Source organism: Lactuca virosa, chromosome 8 (assembly GCF_052849685.1).
Source record: "Lactuca virosa cultivar CGN04683 chromosome 8, Lactuca_virosa_CGN04683_v6, whole genome shotgun sequence".
Classification (NCBI taxonomy): Eukaryota; Viridiplantae; Streptophyta; class Magnoliopsida; order Asterales; family Asteraceae; genus Lactuca; species Lactuca virosa.
In genome coordinates, this window is record NC_136433.1 from 332,571,877 (window position 1) to 332,584,869 (window position 12,993).

At 27.4% G+C, this 12,993-nt stretch overlaps 1 long non-coding RNA gene across 5 annotated transcripts; it reads right to left on the minus strand.

Annotated features, from left to right (window-relative positions):
- Window positions 1–4,460: 4,460 nt before the first annotated feature.
- On the minus strand, window positions 4,461–7,470 carry LOC145133623 (uncharacterized). Of its 5 annotated transcripts, XR_013718651.1 has the most exons (6): window positions 7,224–7,470; window positions 7,101–7,123; window positions 6,243–6,357; window positions 6,044–6,157; window positions 5,914–5,962; window positions 4,913–5,118 (listed from the first exon to the last, which is right to left on the minus strand). It is a non-coding gene; the product is annotated as an uncharacterized LOC145133623 (long non-coding RNA). The 5 variants fall into 5 exon arrangements; XR_013718652.1 differs by lacking the exon at window positions 4,913–5,118 and adding an exon at window positions 4,461–4,664 and having other exon boundaries at window positions 7,101–7,470; XR_013718654.1 differs by lacking the exon at window positions 4,913–5,118 and adding an exon at window positions 4,461–4,664 and having other exon boundaries at window positions 6,035–6,157; window positions 7,101–7,470.
- Window positions 7,471–12,993: the final 5,523 nt, after the last annotated feature.

Below are 12,993 nucleotides of genomic sequence, written 5' to 3' on the forward strand. Positions count from 1 at the left end.
GAGAACGAGAATGTTTTCGGCCAAGAAGGTTAAATGAAGGTGGGGATTCCATATATATAGGCTGGGGGTATGGTCGGTGGTGGGGACCACCTGGCACTGACCGCAAACGGGTTTACGACCGTGAACTCCAGTCAGGTCGTGAACTGTTGCCTTGTTCGAAGGAAAACTTGAAATTTCGCGTGGTTTTGGTCCCGACTCATATATAAAGTTCAATTATATAGCTAAATGAATTTCCAAACCAAAGGAATTTGACGAGACTCAATAAAATTCAAATTTGATTAACGGAAATTTGCTATCGGTAACGGAAAAAGGTTCGGGTTGTCACATTTCACATTATTGTTATTTTGTTCTTGTTATAGTATGTTCCTTCCTGTTCTAGTTATAGTATGTTCCTTCCTGTTCTAGTTATAGTATGAACTGAATCCCTAAACTGTACATATTATAGTTTACTAGTATGTTTGTTTTGAACTGTTACTGGCCTGTAGAAAAGACTCAATTATCTACTGAGTTAAGCATGTACTTTAAAAACGGAGTTTTATAAGTAACAATCTAACATCTTTTAAAAGTGCTTTTGAATTGATTTGATCACTTACAAAAGCATAAGAAGTCCTTTAATGTGATGGTTATCACAGGTAAATATTAACACAATTATATTGTGTTCAACGTGTATTCCCCCCCCCCCCTTAAAAGCATTTAAAAACATTTAAAAGATAGATTATAGGGGTATGAACTCACCTTATGTGGGTGATTCAATTGAAGATTCGAGTAAGTATGATAAGTTCCACAAATGAAGTCCTGATGCACAAACGAGTCCTAAATGACATATAATGATACATATTGGCATGTAATTAGTGAATCTAACTACAAAGGTGATTGGGAAACAACCTAGGATGCAAGAATAACTCACCAAAAGAGTGCTAGAAGCAAGTTAGGAGGCTGAAAGGGTGTTCACGGCTGGGCTTGTGGTGTTCACGGCCCAAAGGAAGGATGGTTCACGGCCCAAGTTGAATGGTTCACGGCCCAACTTGAATGGTTACGACCCACTTGATGTTCACGGCCCAAATTATGAAGAACACTTGAAGATCTTGGTGTTTTGGTAAGTGTTTGAAGATCCTAGTAGGCTTCTATGGAGTAGCAAAGGAAAGGCGTGTTTAAGAATGAAATATTTAAGTTCTTGTGGATGATACTTGAGAGAGACTTGAGAGGTTCACAGCCAAGAGGTGAGAAATGAATCAAAAATGGCTAAAACTCATGTATATAACATGAGTTCACGGCCCAATATGGGTTCACGGTCGTGAACTACTTGCGAGGGTGTTTCCGGCTCGATTGCAACTCAATGATCTCAAGCTAACACTTCCTAACACACAATCCTTGAGTGTACTAGGCTTAGAACTCATTAAAATGACCCTTAACAAGGCTAAAAGGTAATAGAAACAAGTCTGACTTTTGATTGATTGAATTGACCTACAAGATAGAAATTTTCGGGTTGTCACAGATTATATGTATATATAATCACATATGATTTGAGGTGTACAAGATTCATTTTTGCCTTCTCGATTCAATAGTTGTGCTCATGTACTTAATCACATACAATTATACATGTAATTTCATGTGATAAATTACATGAGAACAACTATTGAATCGACAAAGCAAAAATGAATTGTGTCCATATAAATCATATGTGATTAGATTCATATAATCACACGTGATTAGATTTATTTAATCACATATGATTAATGTGGAAAAAGAAAAACTATTGAATCGAAAATACGAAAATGAATCTTGTGTACATAAATCATATGTGACTAAATGTAAAAGAACAACTATTTAACGATATTCTGAAAACGAATATTGTCCATATAAATCATATCTGTTTAGATACATATAATCTCATGTAATTAAATACACAAGAACAACAAATGAATCGAGAAAGCGAACATGAATATTTTCCATATAATTCTATGTGATTAGATACATATAATTACATGTGATTATATGTATTTAGTCACATATGATATATGTGGACAATATTTATCTTTGTGTTCTCGATTCAATAGTTGTTTTCGTGTATATAATTATATGTGATTATATGTATCTAATCACATATGATTTATGTGTAAAATATTCATTTTCGTGTTCTTGATTCAATAATTGTTCTCATGTATTTAATCACATGTGATTATACGTATCTAATCACATATGATTTATGTGAATAAGATTCAAATTCGCGTTCTCAATTAAAAAGTTGTTATCGTGTATTTAATCTAGTTGCTATTATGTAACTAATCATGTCATTTTATGTATTTAATCACATATGATTAATATGGACAAAGAACAACTATTGAATCGAAAACATAAAAATGAATTTTGTGCATATAAGTCATATGTGATTAGATCATATAATCACATGTGATTTAATACACGAGAACAATTAACAAATCGAGAACGCGGATATAAATCTTGTCTGCTTGTCTCACTAGAGAACAAACTACATTCTGCCTTTCCTTGTTCACTCTACCGGATTAGGGTATCCATGAACAATAACATAAAAAAAGTAATGCCTACATAATAGGAGAGTTAGTGTAACTCACCTCCTTGAACTTGAAAATTAGCTAGCGTGAGCTAGATGTATCATTTCCTTTTCGAGAACCTACACAACAATTATAACATTATTTAGCTTGTGCTTTGTTGTATTACTCTTATAAAACTTATGTACATATTTCCTTATTTTCTTTTTGATTGTAGTGCTCTGTTTGGGATCTGTTTTCATACTTTTCAACCCATTCTTAAATTTCAATAAAATAATATTGGTAAATTACCCCCTTTTATCTATTCATAAATATAAATATCTCGTTCTAACGATTTTTGGTTGATTTTATATTAAATTTACAAATTAGTAACTTCAAGCTGTCACTTTCTGGACCACTCAACACTCTTGGAATAAACTGTACCAATCTTCTAAGGATTACATCAGTTCCTTTATATGTGGGAAACTATACATCCATATCTAACCATAGGCTTTCGAATTTTAGCATTTGAAGTTCTGATGAATTTATTATGATTTTTTGAAGACAATGCATGAAATTTTTGACAACATGGACCAGCCTGAGAAGATTGCAAATTTTACCCCTCAAGGAGTTAGAATATCGAAATGTGATTCAATGTTTGAAGAAACTAGACACACTAAGATTTCCGGAAAACTAAGTCTCATGATTTTTAGATGTTCTTATTGACCTACACGGATTTTAGTAGTTAAAGGACATATTTGGGAAAATTGATCATAATAGCTTCTTAATCACTTTTGGTGTTCTATTAAGTAATTAATGGTTAAGCCTTAGGTTTATCACTTTTAACATGATTTTTGGTTACTTATTAGGATATAGAGATGTGAAATTCAATTTAAACTAAGGGCCTTAATGCATGGCTTAATGAGGGTTCAAAGTTAAGGATTTTCACATAAAATGCCACTTTCACACTTTTTCGGTTCTTTCAGACAATATGACAAACACCTGGTGTGCATGAAATCCTACAGTGACCATCAACTCTCTAATAGACTCCAATTGAACCCATAGAGCTTACAATTTTCAATAAAAACAATCCAACTCTACATATAATTCCTCACAAAAGCAAGCAAATGAACAAGAAAGTTCGTAATTCATCAACAACAGGAAAACATACGGGAATTTTTCAAGTGGAACGTCTTCTATGATGTGAAATCAAGTATTAGACATCGATTAGTCGTTCATTATAGCTTAATTTCATTAGAAATCGAGTCAATTTAGGTTGAAAAAACGCAGGTGTATACACTGAAAAATTACTACCTGGAAGCTCTCATAGACCGTCTTTGTAGAGATCAACTTCACTGTCGATTGGGACTTGCGGGAGAGATAGTTAATGATGAGCTCCGTCAATGGTGATGTTGGTTCAAATTACCCAGAAAGATGTGTAGAGAGAGAAAGATATGTAAAGAGAAAAACGGGAGAAAGAGATATGTAGAGAGAGAAAGATACGTAGAGAGAGAAATAGAAGAGAAATATGTAGAGAGAGAAAGATATGTAGAGAGAGAAATAGGAGAGAGATACATAGAGAGAGAAAGATGAGAGAGATACGTAAAGAGAGAAAGAAGAAAGAGAATGTCTATAAAAATAAAAATAAAGTTCTAATTATGTTCTAATAAAATTAAAATACTTTTTTAACATATCATTAAATTTCAACATTTAAAAATTAGTAGTCAAAATTTGTTATCAAATGTTCTTGCAATAAGAAATGTTCTCGATTGAACATACTTCTCCCTCTCTCTCTCTCTCTCTCTATATATATATATATATATATATATATATATATATATATATATATATATATATATATATATATATATATATACTAGAAAACTTTGAGGCCCGTGCTAAGCATGGCCCTTGTGTAGTGTTTCAGAATATTGTTGAAAAACTATCGTGCTTGACACGGCCCAAGGAGGTTTGTTTAATTTGTTTTTTTACAAATCTTCTATGACAGACGTTATTGGTATTGGGCATCCAAGTATAAGACACATAGCATAAAACAACAACGTACTTTACTATACAATGATTTTACATAAATATATTCCAAATAATTCAGAATTAAATGCACCTAAAAAGTTGATCAGCATCTTCCATGTTGTTGACCTGCACAGAAAAAAAAATTATTCAACAATTGAAATAAATTAGGAATGTCGTTTTATTAAGTAACATTGTATGTATCGAGAAGTTCACAAAATAAAAATATAATTAGAAATATGGATGCAATTAACATTGGCCTAAGGGTAGGTATGAGACCAATTAACATAAATATGAGCTATGTAAAAATATAAAATTATCATGTGGTAATCTCAATTCAATTCTATATTATATTTAATAATGATCATAGAACTCTTTATTGACAAAACAAAAACAATTAAACATAAAATGAGATTATAGTAAAAACATTCAATTATTTTTACCAAAAAAAAAGTTAAATTACAAGTAAAATCATGGATTTCTTACGATTAAAAATTATATAGCTATATTACAGTTTACATTCAATTATGTTAAAAGGTCAAACGACTGCAGATCATCCCAGGTGACTGCATCCCATTATAATCTGCAATCAGAAATATATTGAACACAATTGGTACAATTACCAACAAAAAAACTCCACGATTCCATTTTTCAAATAACAATAAATCATGAAATAGGTTCGAAACATACTTTCTGGTTACAATTTCTATACGAATTGTATATAAATAATAAAAAAAATGTATGTTTACATACAAAGTGATGTTAGTGGATGATGATGCAGCACAAAGGGAAATCTATGCTGTTTATTGAAATGTATGATGGATTGCTCAGTAAATTCATATTGTTACAAAATTCTTGTTACTATTTCAAATTATGATTTCGTTTTATCATTGCACTTCATATTTTCATTTTCATTGAGTAGTCTCAACTTGATCAACATCTTTAGGTTTTACAAATGACATAAACCACTAGTATCAGCATTGGACCTTATCTACTTTTGTTTTGTCAAAATGAAAGAAGTCATAATTTTTTTTGTGGTTGGGTTGAAGTGAAGAAATCACATAGTTATTTTTGTAACAATGCTCCAATTTTAGGAAGTCTCAAACTTGCTTGCCTAGAATAATTTGATTTTGTAACATACTTGATTCTTTTTATCATGATTTGATTTTGATCTAAACAAACATATATAAAATTTCTTTTAGTCAAAGAATGTAAGAACGACACCAACTTAACTTTACCACTTGGAAAAACCAAATACAATATTGTCACCATGGATTATAAATGGGCTTTTGGTATATATGGGAGCACAAATAAACTAAAATAAGACAAGATATTAAAATTGTACAATTTTGTATAATGACAATTAAAATGTGTATACCTAAAAGAAACTTGTAAAAGTAAAGCTCCAATCAACGTCTATGGTGTTACTGCATAAAGAAAAAAAAAATTATAAACTTATAAATCACAATCATAATTTTCTAAATTTATTTTATAGTTACTTGTCCTACTTCAAGGTCAAGCGCATTTGACATGAATGTGATACCGACACCAACAACAACAAAAGGATATTCCCACATAAACTGGTCACCTTCATGATTTCTATGAATATCTTGGAATGATTTCTGTGAAAAAATGCAGTAATTTAACACCAATAACGATTATATTTATCACAAATAAATGAGAAGCTATTAGAATTTTTTTTTTTACCATAACTCAGTAGAAGGATCTTTTATTTTCCAACTCATTTCATTCCACTGCTTAAAATTTCAACATGGAGCTATTCTTTAGGAGATGCAGTTTTCCTTAATGTCATAAATGTATTCTAAGGCAATAATCAAAACCAAAAATATGAGACCAAACCTTCATTGTTTCATTAATTTTTTGTTCATGGATACTTATTCTGGAACTGAAATATATATATATATATATATATATATATATATATATATATATATATATATATATATATATATATATATATATATATATATATATATATATATATATATATATATATATATGCAAAATCTAATCTGTTTTGTAACCTCTCTAAACAATCTTCCTATCGTTATCAAATTAAAATGTATCAGATTCAAACATCTATAACACATTTAATGGTTGTCGTGTTACGATGATTTAAAGCCATGACTAAATCAAACATAGACATTGAGGCACTGATAAAAAAAACTAATAGAAAATCAGCCATTTATTTTCTTCTTGTCATTTAATAGTTAAGGTTCAAAAGATGAAACTCCTCCTGTGCATTTCATCAAACACGTTATGAGCATAATCAAATTCTTCTTTAGCAAGACATATTCCAAATCTTCCCAATGTATATGTATACCCCCATAAAGAAGTAATCGTATTAAACTATCCGATGGTCCCAAATTCTGAATACACACGTCTATTAGACATAATCTGACAAAAACTTACTCACAAAAAATCAATCAATCCAAAAAGAGAAATAGAAACTCAATCCATGAATCAATTAGATATCCAATTCATATAAAAAGAAGGAAAAAAGCAAAGATGTTTTAGAAAAAAGTAGTGATATTTATGAATTACCTTTCAATGGGATGGATGAATACCTGAGAATTAGAAAAAATGTTCGATTCAGTTTTAGGTGCACCATCAGAAAAGAAATTTGATCAATAAAAAGAAAGAAGCAGGTGTAGTAAAAAAAACTACATAGAGAATCATGGTGAGGGGTTATCTATGGTGGTGTATTGGGAAAGGCGATCGGTGAAAACCCAATTGTCCCGAAGAATCGTGTTTGGTGGAAGAAAGTTGTGATGTTAACGGACGCATCTCTCGGTCGATTATTGGGGGAGGAATCTGGAGTAGCGCTTAGAGGAAAAGGGCAGTCGATGAATCGTTTGGATATTTAATACTTTATATAGCGGATTCGAGACGTTATAGGCGAAGTTACAAACACCTGTTGTTGTACGTTATGTTTGAAGATAGGATACGTGTCATGAAATAAACTCTGTAGATTTGATTTTGACGGAAGGAGATAAAAACGGTTTATATATATATATATATACATATATATATATATATATATATATATATATATATACTAGACGAACGAATTCTCGCGCGTTGCGCAGCGAAGATTAAAAATATATTGTTAAAATATTGAAAAATATATGTTTAAAATAGTTATGTTATTGACATTAACTTTGAGATTATATATATATATATATATATATATATATATATATATATATATAATCTCAATTATTTTGAACAATAATATTCATTGACATCAACCCACATTCCTCATTAATAAAATCAAATATAATTATATATTTAGTATTATTTCTAAAAATTATTATTATTGATTAATTATATATTTACTTATGTGATCATTTTCTAATTTCAATAAAAATGTTCATTTAAAATACAATTTATTTATAGCTAAATGTAATTTATAATTTGATGTTATTATCAATTAAAATTGTTATTCATTAATTTTAAACCACTTATTATTAATAATAAGTTAAAAAAGACTTTTAAGAAAAACTTAATATTATTATTAAAATGTGAAACATACACTAAATAATAAAGTGATAAGATAGACAATTTGCATTTCAAAAGAGACTTGCATGGATAATATGACATATCCATGTAATTTGATTTTATTATTTATAATTATTGCTTATTAATTTTAAAACCACTTTTTATTATTAATAAGTGAAAGAAACTTTTAAAAAACACTTATTATTATAACTAAAATGTTAAACATATACTAAAATATAAAGTGATAATATAGACAATTTGCATTTTAAAAAAGGCTTACATGGATAATATGGATAATATGACATATCAATGATTTTTAATTAATTATTGTTTTGAAGCAACATGAACATACAAACATGTATACAATAGTTAATTAAATATTATATATATATCACCTTCCATAACATATGATCGATAATATGAATCTAATCTAATTTACATTAAAATTTCAACCACAACATACAATGATATTCTTAAAAGAATACTTAAATCAAGAAAATACAAAAAAGAATTAGTATATAACAAACTTACAAATTAAAAACTTCAAAATAATAACATGGCTCGAAAAATTGTTCAAAACCCTCAAACCAACACAAAAAACTTTAAATTTGTTTTCTTTGTAAATTTTGTATGTGATTTGTATTTGTGTGTCTACTAAAAAAGATTGACTTTTTTTATAGTAGAGTATCCATTAATTGTTTATTAAATATATTATATAAGTTATTAAACCTTTGAATTGTTAATCATTATTAAGAGACTTTTGAATGGTATTCATTAAAATAAGAGGTTTCAAATGCATGAGGTGTTTGTAAATTTTTATGGGGATTTCAAATGAATGAGGTTCAAGGAAAAATGCTAGCTTTATAAGTATGTATGATATACTAGGTTATAACCCGTGGAAACCACGGTTAAAAATTAAACGAATTTTGATAGCTAAAATTCTTAATTATTAATCAATCTTTTTCAAAAAATTATTAAGTAGTAGAGTTATGTAATTGTTATGTAACTTTATAATGATTGTTTCAAATAAATATGTGAATTTTTTTTAAGATACATGAGACATTATTGATGTGTAAATTAATGAAAAAAGTTATGATATTATAATAAAATATAAAGTTGATTATAAAATAAAACAATTACAATCACTGAAATAAATGAAAATTAGTATATGGCAAAATACAAATTAATTTATTGTAATAAACATATATTAAAATATAATTATAAAGTCTACTCATATATAATATTTAGTTAGTCAAGTGCAAAATCGATGTGCAGTATGCTTCTTGACTTTCTTAATTTGAAGAGGAAGACTTCCACTTTTAATTCCAGATTTATATTCAAGAGACTGGTCTTCATTCCCATTGGCAGGAAGTAGTGACTCAAATGGTTCACGTTATTTAAAAATCATCAATATCAAATATGTTAGTTTTTCTCAATATCAATATAAAATTAATGTCAAAAGAATATAAAGAAAATATCTATTTATACCAACAACCATATCAATTTGCAAGAAAAGATACTTATCATAAAAAAGAAGTTTTAAGGCTATTGTTCTATAGAGGTTGGTTGAACCGTGTAATTTCGTAAAAAATATTCAAAATTAAAAAATTCACACGTTCACAATATTTGCTAGTAATATGTGATTTACCATAACATGGACCATTTTTAAGAAATGAACAAAAGAAAAGAATTTCACTAAATCCATTTTGCAAACCTTATAGATATCATTGTGATAAATGTTCTACCATGATAAAAGCCTATGATTTTGGTTATTATAGTGATTATCCCATAACAGTTTTTTAAGTTAAACTACATTCATTTGTAAATTTCATGAATCCGTGATTTCAGCTATCCAAAGAAATACAGATTTCTAGTTTTACACTGTATACGTACATGTTATATGTTAAAAGTAAAAATAACTGGACATCTAATTGTAAGTCCTCACAAAATATGTTCATTATCAATACTCAATAGTTAATATCTATTGTCATTCGTCTTAATTCTTTGGTTTTAAATTATATACAATTCATTTCAGATCATCATATCTACACCTGGACAAAGCTACACCTGTTTTAAGTCTTGAAAAGAACCATATCAATGTCTATGTAAAAGCTCACAAAAGGATTTTTCACAAACCATCAACTGGAGTATTTAAATCATCGACCATTGTACCAGAAGCACCATCTATTGTTTTACTGGATTAACCAGAAAAATAAAGTTTAATGAGTGTGTCTTCTAGCCTATAAACAGGAAAAGAGTCACCGGTCAAAATTTTAAAGTAAAAAAAGAAGCCAATAGAATTCAATTATCAAATAAAAGAATAAATTATTGATCAAAAGAAACCAATAAGAAATCGTTAGTAGATTTTCAAGTACCATATATCGGTTAAACAGTCTATATCAACTGCAAAAAATACCATATGACAAAACTGCAAAAATTGTCCCTGTGGTTTCTCATTTTATGTGGCTACGGTCCAAACGTTTTAATAGATATTATTTTTAATATATAATATTATTTATTAATAAATATTTTTTTATTGGATTATTAATTTATTTTAGTTGATTTTTTTAAAAACATTGTTGGAGTAATTTTTTTTATTGAATTATTATATATCAATACATATAGTTTTTAATATATAATATTTATATCATAATAAATATTATATTATTGGATTATCAAATTTTTAGTTAATTTTTGTAATTTTTAATTATTTTTTATTGTATTATTACTTTTAATTTATTATTTTCTTCATATACTAAATGTCGTTTTATTGTATTATTAATTTATTTTAGTTAATTATATTTTTTTTAACTTTTTGTCGGAGTAATTTTTTTATTGAATTATTATATATCAGTACATATAGTTTTTAATATATAATATTTATATCATAATAAATATTATATTATGCGATTATTATATCTTACAAAACGTTATTTTATTGGATTATTAATTTCTTTTAGTTGATTCTTTTTATAATTTCTTTTTTGTTGGAGCAATTTTTTTTATTAGATTATTATATATCAACAAATATTATTTTTAATATATAATATTTACATCATAATAAATAATACATTATTGGATTATTAATTTTTGTAATTTGTTATTTTGAATTATTAATTTGTTGAAATATTACTTTTAATTTATTATTTTTTTAATACAATAAATATTATCTTATTGGATTATTATTTTATTTTTAATGTATAATATTAATTGTTTTTAATTTTATTAGTATCACCACAAAGTCGTCGAAATACGTAAAAGTGTCGCTTATCATCGACAAAAATTGGCAGGATCATCTCCAAACACCTTCATTGGAGGTTCAATAGATACCCTACCCTATTCCACCCAACGTTTATGGTAGCCACATGCGACAACCTCTTCATAATCCACTGGAATCCTTTATATCTCACATAATGCGCAACAAACCCCTATAACATTTATAAGTGGTGGTGGTGACCGAGTGATGGTGGTGGTATTTTCCCTATGGTTTCTCATTATAAGCTAGATTAAATGAAAGTGTTTGGCAGCGATCCTAACGATTTCGATGATGAGAGACGACGGTTTTGCGTATCCCATGACTTTGTGGTGGAACCAATAAAATTAACAAGAACTATTATTATAATTAAAAATAAATTAATAATCCAATAAAATAATATTTAGTATATGAAGAAAATAATAAATTAAAAGTAATAATCCAATAAAAAATAGTTTAACAAAAAAAATTACAAAAATTAACTAAAAGATAATAATAATCCAATAATATAATATTTATTATGATATAAATATTATATATTAAAAACTATATTTATTGATATATAATAATTCAATAAAAAATAATTACTTCGACAATTCTTTTTTTTTTTTAAAAAAAGAATTAACTAAAATAAATTAATAATCCAATAAAACAATATTTAGTATTTGAAGAAAATAATAAATTAAATAATCCAATAAAAATAATTTAAAATAAAAAGAATTAAAAATATTAACTAAAAGAAATTAATAATCTAATAATAAATTTATTATGATATAAATATTATATATTAAAAACTATATGTATTGATATATAATAACTCAATAAAAAGAATTACACTAACAAAAAAAATTAAAAAAAAATCAACTATAAAAAAATTAATAATCCAATAAAACAATATTTATTAATATATAATATTATATATTAAAAATAATATTTATTAATATATAATACTTCAATAAAATAAAAAAGAATGTATGCAAAAATGGTCCTTGAGGGTAAAATTGTCATTTTAAAAAAGTTAACAGCCAACCAGTTAAACTTAACGGATGAGGGACCAAAACCACAATAAAACTTGTTGAAAAGGACCAAATCTGCAACTTTTCAAACGTTTGGACCATAACCACATAAAATAAGAAACCACGGGGACCATTTTTGCAATTTTGTCATGCCATATAATTGTTTACAACTAATCAACCACTCCACATTATTTTGAATAATAATGAAATTAAAACCAAGATGAACAAAAAAAGCGATATGTGGATATGTAAAATCACCTGTTGATTTGTTGATTCATTTGGGGTTGCTTCCTCTACTACATTACCTTCAAATTCATCATCTCCAAACTTAACATCATTTGTATATGTATCGCAAGGTGCATGCTGGTAAGACTAGTCATGAACAGAATAATCACCAACAGTATCTGTGCCTTGATTTGTATTTGAGTCATCAGCCTGAAAGTTAAGAGTTACTCAAAATTGTTACCAAAACTAATAAACTGGGCATTTTCCAATTATTCACTTATCCTCTATTGTTGCTCACATAATCAACTTTCACAGTTTCCACACCTACAGACAATAACTGTTATAGGTTAAAGAGAAACACTAAAGGAGGCAAAAATAGCATTTTGCGATAACATATACATCAAAGTTTTCATTTGGGAAAATTATCGAACAGCTGGCATGC